This window comes from Ranitomeya variabilis, chromosome 3 (assembly GCF_051348905.1).
Source record: "Ranitomeya variabilis isolate aRanVar5 chromosome 3, aRanVar5.hap1, whole genome shotgun sequence".
NCBI classification, from domain to species: domain Eukaryota; kingdom Metazoa; phylum Chordata; class Amphibia; order Anura; family Dendrobatidae; genus Ranitomeya; species Ranitomeya variabilis.
In genome coordinates this window covers 695,896,980-695,911,398 of record NC_135234.1, presented here as the reverse complement: position 1 = coordinate 695,911,398, position 14,419 = coordinate 695,896,980, and the positions used below count along the sequence as shown (strand labels likewise).

Here is a 14,419-nt window from a genome sequence, read left to right as displayed (position 1 = left end):
AATGATCATTCAAGAACTCATGATATCATGCTACTAATCAACGTGATCCACTGAATAACGGATCAAGTCCTTTAGCGGGTTATGTAGAAATAAATGTACAACATATAATATGCTTACCTTTAGGCTATGTGCACACGTTCAGGAGAGTTTGCAGAATTTTCCTGAGTAAAGTTCCCAATGCAATAATATAGCGGCAAATCCGCGATGCATTTTTTTCACGGAAAAAAACTGCAACATTGGCACAAAAATTGTGGAATGCATTAAAATTGATGGCGGAAAACCGCCGAAAAAAATGCAAAAAATCCGGAACGTGTGCACATAGCCTGAATGTACACACAAAAAAATCCCAGAAATTCCTTGTTTCATCTCCTTCTCTTATTTGATCCCATCTAGATAGATAGATAGATAGATAGATAGATAGATAGATATTTCTTCTACAGTACAATGTAAATCAATGGCAAAAAAATGCTGTGCTAATGGTGCGGAAAAATCTGCACGGAAAACGCAGCAGATTCAAAAAAGGACCATGTCAATTCTTTTTGCAGATCTGCTGCGTTTCTGCACCCATTCCATAATAGAAATCTGCAGGGGTTAAAAAAGGAAGAAATCTGCACAAAAATCTGCAACGTGTGCACATACCAAAAAAAGGCACAGATTCTGACCTGTGTTTTCTGCCAAGAAATTCAGCATCTGCACAGAAAATTCCACAGGCAAATCTGCAACGTGTGCACATATCCTAACTGTAAGGGAACCAGCCGCAGAAGGAGCCTCCCCTCACTGCCCTGTCTGCAGACCGGAGCCTCCCCCCACTGCCCGGTGTGCAGAAGGCGCCTCCCCCCACTGCCCTGTCTGCAGACCGGAGCCTCCCCCCACTGCCCGGTGTGCAGAAGGCGCCTCCCCCCACTGCCCTGTCTGCAGATGGAGACTCCCCCCACTGCCCTGTCTGCAGAAGGAGCCTCCCCCCACTGCCCTGTCTGCAGAAGGAGCCTCCCCCCACTGCCCTGTCTGCAGAAGGAGCCTCCCCCCACTGCCCTGTCTGCAGAAGGAGACACACTAAGCCTCTCCCCCTTGGCCAAGTTCTAGCTCTTGGATACTAGCTAGCAGAAATAGGAGTGACAAGTACACAATTAATTCTGTTTGTATTTGGAAATTCAGAAAACTTGGCAATTTCATAAACAGCGAGGTCGAGTGTATCTATTCTACATTAAAGGGGTTATCCGGGACTTTAACACTGATGGCCTATCCTTAGGATATGGAGGAAGGGTCCATGAGGACTGGGCTCTAGCACCAGTGGGACAATGATAAATTAGAGCTTTGTTATGTTTTAACATTTTCCCATCAGTGTGGAGGCAATCCTCATGGACCCTTCTTCCATTTCTGACCCGAATACCAGTCTGGCGAGTTCCAACACTCCTTGCACCACACCCCGACCAAACAAGGTCCACAAGGGTTCCTTTGTGAACACAAAATGGTCGTCACACTGAATTTTCCTCCCTGGAAGATGAGCTGATTACTTTCACCCAATTCCTTAGGATAGGTCATCATTGTCTGATCAGTGGGGGTGTGAGAACCGGCACCCCGCCAATCAGCTGCTCAAGTGTAAGCGGAGGCCGGAACTGCAAAGCTATGGAGTTCCACAGCTCCGTCGACTATATAGTGGCCACGGCTGGGTACTGCACATCCAGCCCTTATTGCTTTGAATAGGTGGTGGATGTGCAGTACCCAGCCGACAATGGGAACAGCTGATTGGCTGAGGTGCCGGGTGTCACCCCAACAGATTCTAAGGATATGACATCAATGTTAAAGTCCAGGAGAACCCCTGTAATCATGTGTTTTAGGTCTAGTGCTTCTTTAAAGTCATTGCCATTTTTGGGCTACCAATCACAAGGGTCTCCGGATGCTTCCGATTATCAGTCACAGCAATGACATGTTGCTCAACAGCATGTGATGCTGGCTGTCAGATAATTACACCTATAAACCGCACATAAATCATTATTACGCCAGGCAAGTAGTCATAAATACACCAAAGAAGAAGCACTAAGCGAAACAGTAATAAAATATAGAAATTTTATTATAACACCAATAAAATCAATCAAGTAAATACCATATATAACCAAGGGGAACCAAAAAATACAGAAAAACCACAAGGTATGGCTGGAAAAAGTGGTAACAGTCAATATGGAGTAACCTTCACAATCTCAGCATCATCATAATGACAGCAAAGTAATCACATATTCAAAGGACTTATATATAAAACATTAATAATACACCTGATACCACAGCCGTCAATGACAATGAACCCAAAGCCAGTGCATATATATGATAAAATAATAGTTTATATAAAGATAAAATGCAAAGTACCAGCTAGGAATAAATATAAGTATCAACAAATGGTAACGTTTAAGGGTTCAGAATCATTGTAAGCTGAAGCATCAGAGGATATAATAACAGCATTAGAAAAAAGCAAGAAAAGGGAACATATTTACCCAGTATAGACCACCAGCCAGGGACCCACGACACCCGACGCACGTTTCGCTCAGGAAAGCTTAGTTCCCTTTACTTGCTTTTTTCTAATGCTGTTATTATATCCTCTGATGCTTCGGCTTACAATGATTCTGAACCCTTAAAAACGTTACCATTTGTTGATACTTATATTTATTCCTAGCTGGTACTTTGCACTTTATCTTCATATAAACTATTATTTTATCATATATATGCACTGGCTTTGGGTTCATTGTCATTGACGGCTGTGGTATCAGGTGTATTATTAATGTTTTATATATATAAGTCCTTTGAATCTGTGATTACTTTGCTGTCATTATGATGATGCTGATATTGTGAAGGTTACTCCATATTGACTGTTACCACTTTTTCCAGCCATACCTTGTGGTTTTTCTGTATTTTTTGGTTCCCCTTGGTTATATATGGTATTTACTTGATTGATTTTATTGGTGTTATAATAAAATTTCTATATTTTATTACTTTTTCGCTTAGTGCTTCTTCTTTGGTGTATTTTTGGCTGTCAGATAAGCCAAATTTAAAGAAAAGTACGTGTCGGGTGTTGTGTGCTGCTGGTGAGGATCCACACGGAAGTACAATGAGGCACGAATAGTAACAATGCGGTTGATTTACAAAGTGTTTTGAAGTCATCCAACTTTTTCATTGTGGTATCCAAAGCAAAACACCCTAGTAAGGGGAGCAGCTGAGCGATGAGATGACGAGGAGAACGATCAAAGCAGGGACAAGAGTCTTCATGTTTATACATAGGGCAGAGAAAAGAGAATTATCTGGGTAGAAAAGTAAAATGAGCAATTGTAAGTACACAGTGCTGTATGATATGATGATTGAAATATTTTAAGAGGATAAAACCTTTGGTGGGAAGAGGATGAGGAGGAGGAGGAGGATGAGGAGGAGGATGAGGAGTTCTATACTCAGTGACTGTAGCTGCAGGCAGCGTGTCATGGAGCAACATGAATAATATTTAAAAAATTAATCAAACTGTAATTGACGAAACCCTGTGACGCGGCTCGGAGATTACTGGAAATCTGATGATGTTTTATATGGCCACTGATCTGCATGGACCTTTTCTTGGGGTATCCTCAGCCTAGGACCGTCAGCCTTCCTTCCACGCTCTGTTGTTGGCTTGTATATAGGCTGCTGATTGCTCGCTGACGGTGTATACTGTGCGGTATGTTGACAGTCAGATGTCGGCTTTATAACACAATTACCTTCAAGGCTCTCATTATGGAAAACAGTGTCCGTCATACGCAGGGTGGAGGTCCGACAGCTGTCAATCACTAAGAGCCTTGTATGTTGTTACTTTTGCAAAGTTTTTCCATTTCACTTCCAACAGTTAACCCTGAAAATGCCAAGCGTCAGAAGACCATGTTCACACGTTGAGTATTTGGTCAGTATTTTACCTCAGTATTTGTAAGCCAAAACCAGGAGTGGGTGATAAATACAGGAGTGGTGCATAGGTTTCTATTAGACTTATCCTCTGATTGTTCCACTCCTGGTTTTGGCTACAAATATTGAGGTAAAATACTGACCACATACTGAAGGTGTGAGCACGGCGCCTAAGGGACTATTTTACTTTTCTGCTGTGATATTAGTATTATAGAACCGTTAATTACTGGAGCAGAAATCACACAACGTAGGGCATTCTGTAAAAGAATTTTACATTTAAGCATGCCATCATACATCCACTACTTAAAAAGCCCTCCCTCGATCAAAATTGTGCCGCTAATTATAGACCTGTCTCTAATCTTCCCTTCATCTCTAAACTCCTGGAACGCCTGGTCCACTCCCGTCTTACCTGCTATCTCTCAGATAATTCTCTTCTCGACCCTCTTCAATCTGGTTTCCGCTCTTTACACTCTACTGAAACTGCCCTCACTAAAGTCTCTAATGACCTACTAACAGCTAAATCTAATGGTCACTACTCCATGCTAATTCTCTTGGATCTTTCCGCAGCATTCGACACTGTGGATCATCAGCTCCTTCTCACTATGCTCCGCTCCATCGGCCTCAAGGACACCGTTCTCTCCTGGTTCTCCTCCTATCTCTCTGGCCGATCCTTCACTGTTTGTTTTGCTGGTTCCTCCTCCTCTCATCTTCCCCTTACTGTTGGGGTTCCTCAAGGATCAGTCCTAGGCCCCCTCCTCTTCTCTTTGTATACTGCCCCTATTGGACAAACAATCAGTAGATTTGGTTTCCAGTACCATCTCTATGCTGACGACACCCAATTATATACCTCTTCTCCTGTTATCACGCTGACCTTTTTAGAAAACACCAGTGATTGTCTTACCGCTGTCTCTAATATCATGTCCTCCCTCTATCTGAAACTGAACCTGTCAAAAACTGAACTCCTCGTGTTCTCTCCCTCTACAAACCTACCTTTGCCCGACATTGCCATCTCTGTGTGCGGTTCCACCATTACTCCAAAGCAACATGCCCGCTGCCTTGGAGTCATCCTTGATTCCGAGCTTTCATTCACCCCCCACATCCGATCACTGGCTCGCTCTTCTTATCTGCATCTCAAAAACATTTCCAGAATTCGCCCTTTTCTTACTTTCGACTCTGCAAAAACTCTTACTGTCTCACTTATTCATTCTCGTCTGGACTATTGTAACTCTCTACTAATTGGCCTACCTTTTACCAGACTCTCCCCGCTCCAATCTGTCCTGAATGCTGCTGCCAGGATCATATTCCTCGCCAACCGTTACACCGATGCCTCTACCTTGTGCCAGTCATTACACTGGCTACCCATCCAATCCAGAATCCAGTACAAAACTACTACCCTCATCCACAAAGCACTCCATGGCTCAGCACCACCCTACATCTCCTCTCTGGTCTCAGTCTACCAACCTACCCGTGCCCTCCGCTCTGCTAATGACCTCAGGTTAGCATCCTCAATAATCAGAACCTCCCACTCCCGTCTCCAAGACTTTACACGTGCGGCGCCGATTCTTTGGAATGCACTACCTAGGTTAATACAATTAATCCCCAATCCCCACAGTTTTAAGTGTGCCCTAAAAACTCATTTGTTCAGATTGGCCTACCGCCTCAACGCATTAACCTAATTATCCCTGTGTGGCCTATTAATAAAAAAACAACAACATAATCACGTTCCTCCATCATGTTCTCATACACTTTATGCAGTTAATAGCCTCTGTGTCTGTACTGTTACATACTTAGGTAGTTAACTGGTTCATGCAGCTTTACATGAACACCCGAGCCTTACACTATGGCTGGTCCAAATAACTAAAGCAATTGTTACCATCCACCTCTCGTGTCTCCCCTTTTCCTCATAGATTGTAAGCTTGCGAGCAGCAGGGCCCTCATTCCTACTGGTATCTGTTTTGAACTGTGATTTCTGTTATGCTGTAATGTCTGTTGTCTGTACAAGTCCCCTCTATAAGTTGTAAAGCGCTGCGGAATATGTTGGCGCTATATAAATAAAATTATTATTAAAAGAAGAACATGAGGAGTGACGAGTGTGAAGCCCACCCAGGTCTGCTGCCCCCCGTGTGTCACTACTGAGCTGCAGGGAATCTCCGCACCTGGAGGAGCCACATCTGATGCACATAATAATAATAATAATAATAATAGACACATAACCCGATAATATGGGAACCCTGTATCCACCCTCCCTTCCCCCACTCGCTCAGGTGCGGCGGATCAGTCACTTGGGATCCAAGCGGAGAATCAGTAAGAAGCCCCCGGTCCGGGCTCACAGCGCAGTAACCCCATCCATGCTGGAAGATGTCAGTGCACCCTTATGGGGCTCCGAGCCTTACTATCTAATGCCGCTGGGCACAAGTTACATCTACAACACACCCTCTGTATACCGTGTACACGGGGTCCGCAGTGGGCAGAGAAAAGTACAAGACCACTGGAAACTAACAGCACCGCTCCTCGAGACCACCCCACATTGTCTGGAGGGGGGGAGGATCTGGGAGCTGAATGCATAGACTAGGAAGTGACATGTATGTATATATATATATATATATATATATATATATATATATATATATATATATATACACACACACACATATTTATACATAAACATATATACACACAGATATTACATATATGTACACATGTATATACATACACACTATATATATATATATATATATATATATATATATATATATATATATATATATATATATACACACACACACACACGTATACACATTCTATGTACATATACACACACTATATCTATTTATACACACAGATACTATATATTATACATACACACACATGTCAGTACAGTGGGGGGCCACAGGCAGATGTTGGGGGCTTCTCCCTCCGGCACAGTGTGTAGCGCGGATCTGTCACGGTTGTGAAGTGCTCACACAGCCCGGTCCGGTGTTTGCTCCTCCGCTGCCCCATCCAGGACAATCCCTTTAAGATCTCCTGGCGCTGACAGATGGGAGACACCTGGGGAAGTGACCGGAGCTCCGAGTATCAGAAGAGTCAGAAAACTTTCCCGTCCAGTGACAGTCACTCACCCCAGAGATGCTGCATGTCCCTCCTTCTCCTGCTCCAGGACGGAGCGCGCTGGAGATCGTCTCCGGGGCAGCGATCCGCGCCGCACACACCGGCAGCAGCAGCCCGTGCAGTGTGAGAGCCCAGGCCGAGCACACGCCGCTCTCCCCGCCGTCCGCACACTCAGCGCCGTACACCGCACATCTCATCACTACATTCCTGGAGCTCGGGGCAGGGGGCGGGGCGGCCAGTGTCACTCTCACAGGGGAGCCGTCAGTCACCGGAGACCCCGCCCACGCCCCGCCCACCGGCAACTCCAGGCTGGAGAGGGAGCAGCAGCGGACACCGCGGGGCCCGGGCTCTGCCCCGTGTGCTGCACCGTATACCAGGGCCGGACTGGGACTAAAATTCAGCCCTGCATTTGAAGTCACACAGGCCCACTTGTGACATGGTGACTGTATAATACCTTTGTACACTTGTAGGCTACAAGAAGTGAGGGGAGTGTAACACGACTATATAACATACTAGCTGTACTACCCGGCTTCGCCCGGGTTAATGACTGCTGTTAGCAAAATAGAATGTGTTAACAAAAATTTATTCTGCACACAAAAACCACAAAACAAATAGATAGAAATGTAATTATTAAAAGGCAAAAACTAAGCAAATAGAAGCATTTCACAACATATATTAGCTTTGTTATACTGAGAATGTCTTTGTTGCCTATATTAACCAATCAGAGCTCAGGTTAATTAACTGTAGCAAAATAGAAGCTGAGCTGTGATTGGTTGCTATTGGCAGCCTGATAAATCCCCAGCCAACAGGAAGCCCTCCCCCCTGGCAGTATATATTAGCTCACACATACACATAATAGACAGGTCATGTGACTGACAGCTGCCGTATTTCCTATATGGTACATTTGTTGCTCTTGTAGTTTGCTTATTAATCAGATTTTTATTTTTGAAGGATAATACCAGACTTGTGTGTGTTTTAGGGCGAGTTTCATGTGTCAAGTTGTGTGTGTTGAGTTGCGTGTGGCGACATGCATGTAGCGACTTTTGTGAGATGAGTTTTGTGTGGCGACATGCGTGTAGCAACATTTTGTGTGTTGAGTTGCATGTGACAGGTTAGTGTAGCAAGTTGTGTGCAGCAAGATTTGTGCATGGCGAGTTTTGCGCATGGCGAGTTTTATGTGTGGTGCATTTTGAGTATGTGCAAGTTTTGTGTGAGGCAACTTTTGCATGTGGTGCAACTTTTGTACATGTGGCAATTTTTCTGTGTGTGCAAGTTTTGCATGAGGTGAGTTTTCCATGAGGTGAGTTTTGCACGTGTGGCGAGTTTTGCGTGAGCCTAGTTTTGCATATGGCGAGTTTTGCATGTAGCGAGTTTTGAATGTAGCGAGTTTTGAGTGGTGACTTTTGTGTTTCGACTTTTATGTGGCGAGGTTGGTGTGTGTGTGTGGTGAAATGTGTGCTGAGGGTGGTATATGTGTTCAAGCACGTGGTAGTGTGTGGCGCATTTTGTGTTTGTGTTCATATCCCCGTGTGTGGTGAGTATCCCATGTCGGGGCCCCACCTTAGCAACTGTACGGTATATACTCTTTGTCGCCATCGCTCTCATTCTTTAAGTCCTCATTGTTCACATCTGGCAGCTGTCAATTTTCCTCCAACACTTTTCCCTTCACTTTTTCCCCATTATGTAGATAGGAGCAAAATTGTTTGGTGAATTGGAACGCGCGGGGTTAAAATTTCACCTCACAACATAGCCTATGACGCTCTCGGGGTCCAGACGTGTGACTGTGCAAAATTTTGTGGCTGTAGCTGCGACGGTACAGATGCCAATCCCGGACATACACACATACATACATACATTCAGCTTTATATATTAGATATACCTGTATGTAATCTCCTGTATATAGTATATACCTGTGTGTCATCTCACCTATATATAGTATATATCTGTGTGTCATCTCCTGTATATAGTATATACCTGTATGTCATCTCCTCCTATACATAGCATATACCTGTGTCATCTCCTCCTGTATATACTATATACCTGTAGGTAATCTGCTCCTGTATATAGTATATACCTGTGTGTCATCTCCTCCTGTATATAGTATATACCTGTATGCCATCTCCTCCTGTATGTAGTATGTACCTGTATGTCATCTCCTCCTCTATATAGTATATACCTGTGTGTCATCTCTCCTGTATATAGTATATATCTGTGTGTCATCTCCTCCTGTATATAGTATATACCTGTGTGTCATCTCCCCTGTAAATAGTATATACCTGTGTGTCATCTCCTGTATATAGTATATAGCTGTATGTCATCTCCTCCTGTATTAGCCCTCGTTCACACGTTATTTGGTCAGTATTTTTACCTCAGTATTTGTAAGCTAAAATGGCAGCCTGATAAATCCCCAGCCAACAGTAAGCCCACCCCCTGGCAGTATATATTAGCTCACACATACACATAATAGACTGGTCATGTGACTGACAGCTGCCGGATTCCTATATGGTACATTTGTTGCTCTTGTAGTTTGTCTGCTTATTAATCAGATTTTTATTTTTGAAGGATACCAGACTTGTGTGTGTTTTAGGGCGAGTTTCGTGTGTCAAGTTGTGTGTGTTGAGTTGCGTGTGGCGACATGCATGTAGGGACTTTTGTGAGATGAGTTTTGTGTGGCGACATGCGTGTAGCAACTTTTTGTGTGTCGAGTTGCATGTGACAGGTTAGTGTAGCAAGTTGTGTGCAGCAAGTTTTGCGCATGGCGAGTTTTGCGCGTGGCGAGTTTTATGTGTGGTGCCTTTTGAGTATGTGCAAGTTTTGTGTGAGGCAACTTTTGCATGTGTTGCAACTTTTGTGCATGTGGCAATTTTTCTGCGTGTGGCAATTTTTCTGCGTGTGCAAGTTTTGCGTGTGGCGAGTTTTGCACGTGTGGCGAGTTTTGCATGTGGAGAGTTTTGCGCGTGGCGAGTTTTGAGCGGCGACTTTTGTGTTTCTACTTTTATGTGGCGAGGTTGGTGTATGTGTGGTGAAATGTGCACTGAGGGTGGTATATGTGTTCGAGCACGTGGTAGTGTGTGGCGCATTTTGTGTGTGTGTTCATATCCCCGTGGTGGTGTGATTATCCCATGTTGGGGCCCCACCTTAGCAACTGTACAGTATATACTCTTTGGTGCCATCGCTGTCATTCTTTAAGTCCCCCTTGTTCACATCTGGCAGCTGTTAATTTGCCTCCAACACTTTTCCTTTCATTTTTTCCCCATTATGTAGATAGGGGCAAAATTGTTTGGTGACTTGGAAAGCGCGGGGTTAAAATTTCACCTCACAATATAGCTTTGACGCTCTCAGGGTCCAGACGTGTGACTGTGCAAAATTTTGTGCCTGTAGCTGCGACGCCTCCAACACTTTTCCTTTCACTTTTTCCCCATTATGTAGATAGGGGCAAAATTGTTTGGTGAATTGGAAAGCGCGGGGTTAAAATTTCACCTCACAACATAGCCTATGACGCTCTCGGGGTCCAGACGTGTGACTGTGCAAAATTTTGTGGCTGTAGCTGCTACGGTTCAGATGCCAATCCCGGACATACATACATACACACACACACACATTCAGCTTTATATATTAGATAATTACAGCTGTATCCAGCATTACAGCTCAGCCCCCATAGCAGGGCCGGACTGGCCATAGGGCACTTCTGGCAAATGCCAGAAGGGCCGGTGCCAGTGGTGGGCCGCTCAATCCGCCGCCCCCGCCGTCGCATTCAACTATACCGGCGTATAGACGCCGGTACAGTTGAATGCAATGATGGAGGAGAGAGCGTCTACAGACGCTCCTCTCCCATCATTCCCCGCTCTGCCTCTGACACTGCGGGTGCGCGATGACGTCATATCATCGCGCACCTGCTGTGTCCCGGGCAGACTGCAGCTGCTGAGACAGGAGCAGGAACCAGGAAGCAACGCTGGGCACGAGGAGAGGTGAGGAGAGTTTTTTTTTTTTCTGGACTGTGGGGCCATTCTCGGAGGAGGTGAGGGGAGGAAGAGAAGAGATGTGGGCTGTATATAGTTCTCTGTGGGCTGTGCTCTGTGCTGTATACTGCTGTGGGCTGTATATAGTTCTCTGTGGGCTGTGCTCTGTGCTGTATACTGCTGTGGGCTGTATATAGTTCTCTGTGGGCTGTGCTCTGTGCTGTATACTACTGTGTGCTCTGTGCTATATATAGTACTCTGTGGGCTGTGCTCTGTGCTGTATACTGCTGTGGGCTGTATATAGTTCTCTGTGGGCTGTGCTCTGTGCTGTATACTGCTGTGGGCTGTATATAGCTCTCTGTGGGCTGTGCTCTGTGCTGTATACTACTGTGGGCTGTATATAGTTCTCTGTGGGCTGTGCTCTGTGCTGTATACTGCTGTGGGCTGTATATAGCTCTCTGGGCTGTGCTCTGTGCTGTATACTACTGTGTGCTCTGTGCTATATATAGTTCTCTGTGGGCTGTGCTCTGTGCTGTATACTGCTGTGGGCTGTATATAGTTCTCTGTGGGCTGTGCTGTATACTGCTGTGGGCTGTATATAGTTCTCTGTGGGCTGTGCTCTGTGCTGTATACTACTGTGTGGTCTGTGCTGAATACTGCTGTGTGGGCTGTGTTATCTACTACGCGAGCTGTGCTATAGTATGCAGGCTGTGCTGTATACTATGCGGTTTGTGCTATATAATATGCGGGCTTTGCTATATACTATGGGGAGTATATTATATTCTATGGGGGAGGCCATGTTATGTACTATGTGGCTGTGTTATATACTATTGTGGGGGTATGTTATATACTATGGGGGGCTGCATTATATTCTATGGGGGGCTACATTATATATTATGGGGAGGTGGGCTGTATTATATTCTATGGGGGTTACATACTCTGGGGTGGCTGCATTATACTCTGTGGGGTGGCTGCATTATACTCTGGGGTGGCTGCATTATACTCTGGGATGGCTGCATTATACTCTGGGGTGGCTGCATTATACTATATGTGGGCTGCATTATACTGTATCGAGGACTATGGGGAATACGTTATACTATATGAAGAACTATGGGGTGCATTATACTATGGGAAGTGAATTGTACTACATGGATGACTGTGGCGGTGCATTATACTATATGGAGCACTATGAGGATTGTATTATGCTATATGGAGGACTATGAGGATTGTATTATGCTATATGGAGGACTATGAGGAGTGTATTATACTATGTGGAGGACTGAGCAGTGTATTTTAATATATGGAGGACTATAGGGAGTGTATTATACTATATGGAGGACTATGGAGCACATTATAATATATGGAGGACTATGGGGTGTATTTTACTAAACAAGTAAAATGCTGCATATTCGGATTGTTTTTGCTGGAACAAAAAGCCTTGTTGTCAGCAGCACATTGCCAGTGTAAACTGTAGATGTGCTGCTGAAAACATGATACTGTATGGTGATCTATTAGTGATCGTTCTGTCTCATCATTATTCCTCAGCTGGTGGAAAGAGGCCGGGAAACAAGCGTTGAACAACTTCAGTATTGTCGATCAAACTCGTTTAGCGGCCTGAACTCAGCGCACGTAAATACAACAGAAAGGCTTCTGTGTGATGTGCAATATGTTAGCATTTGGGGACCCATTTTAAACTTTGCCTAGGGCCCCACTTTGCCTAAAACCGGCCCTGCCTACAAGTGTACAAAGATATTATACAGTCACCATGTGACAAGTGGTCCTGTGTAACTTCAAATGCCAGGGCTGAATTTTAGTCCCAGTCCGGCCCTGCCCCATAGACTATAATACAGCACAGCCCCCATAGAATGTAATGCTGCACAGCCCCCATAGAATGTAATGCAGCACAGCCCCCATAGAATGTAATACAGAACAGCCCCATAGAATGTAATACAGCACAGCCCCCATAGAATGTAATACAGCACAGCCCCCATAGAATGTAATGCAGCCAGCCCCATAGAATGTAATACAGCACAGCCCCCATAGAATGTAATGCAGCACAGCCCCCATAGAATTTAATGCAGCACAGCCCCATAGAATGTAATACAGCACTGCCCCATAGAATGTAATACAGCACAGCCCCCATAGAATTTAATGCAGCACAGCCCCATAGAATGTAATACAGCACTGCCCCATAGAATATAATGCAGCACAGCCCCATAGAATGTAATACAGCACAGCCCCATAGAATATAATGCAGCACAGCCCCATACAATATAATGCAGCACAGCCCCATACAATATAATGCAGCACAGCCACCATACAATGTAATGCAGCCAGCCCCATAGAATATAATGCAGCACAGGCCCATGGAATGGAATGCAGCCAGCCCCCATAGAATGTAATGCAGGCAGCCACCATACAATATAATGCAGCACAGCCCCCATAGAATGTAATGCAGTCAGCCCCATAGAATATAATGCAGCACAGGCCCATAGAATGGAATGCAGCCAGCCCCCATAGAATGTAATGCAGGCAGCCACCATACAATATAATGCAGCACAGCCCCCATAGAATGTAATGCAGCCAGCCCCATAGAATATAATGCAGCTCAGGCCCATAGAATGGAATGCAGCCAGCCCCATAGAATATAATGCAGCACAGGCCCATGGAATGGAATGCAGCCAGCCCCCATAGAATGGAATGCAGGCAGCCACCATACAATATAATGCAGCACAGCCCCCATAGAATGTAATGCAGGCAGCCCCCATAGAATGTAATGCAGGCAGCCCCCATAGAATGTAATGCAGCACAGCCCCATAGAATATAATGCAGCACAGGCCCATAGAATGGAATGCAGCCAGCCCCATAGAATATAATGCAGCACAGGCCCATGGAATGGAATGCAGCCAGCCCCATAGAATATAATGCAGCACAGGCCCATGGAAAGGAATGCAGCACAGCCCCCATAGAATGTAATGCAGGCAGGCAGCCCCCATAGGATATAATGCATGCAGGCAGCCCCCATAGAATGTAATGCAGGCAGGCAGCCCCCACATTATGTAATGCATGCAGGCAGGCCCCATAGAATGTAATGCAGGCAGGCAGGCCCCACAGAATGTAATGCAGGCAGGCAGCCCCCACAGAATGTAATGCATGCAGGCAGGCCCCATAGAATGTAATGCAGGCAGGCAGCCCCCACAGAATGTAATGCATGCAGGCAGCCCCCACAGAATGTAATGCATGCAGGCAGCCCCCATAGAATGTAATGCATGCAGGCAGCCCCCACAGAATGTAATGCAGGCAGGCAGCCCCCACAGAATGTAATGCAGGCAGGCAGCCCCCACAGAATGTAATGCATGCAGGCAGCCCCCACAGAATGTAATGCATGCAGGCAGGCCCCATAGAATGTAATGCAGGCAGGCAGCCCCCACAGAACGTAATGCAGG

At 45.3% G+C, this 14,419-nt stretch overlaps 1 protein-coding gene across 4 annotated transcripts in view; it reads right to left on the bottom strand.

The window, feature by feature from the left end:
• The window catches only part of LHFPL6 (LHFPL tetraspan subfamily member 6), a 204,909-nt gene extending 197,666 nt beyond the window's left edge, over window positions 1–7,243 (bottom strand). Inside the window, exon 1 of one of the 4 annotated variants that reach the window (XM_077298169.1) lies at window positions 6,769–7,243. The gene's annotated coding sequence lies outside the window, so the exon portion shown is untranslated. The remainder of the gene's footprint in view (window positions 1–6,768) is intronic. The other 3 variants (XM_077298168.1, XM_077298171.1, XM_077298170.1) reach the window with 3 other exon arrangements.
• Window positions 7,244–14,419: the final 7,176 nt, after the last annotated feature.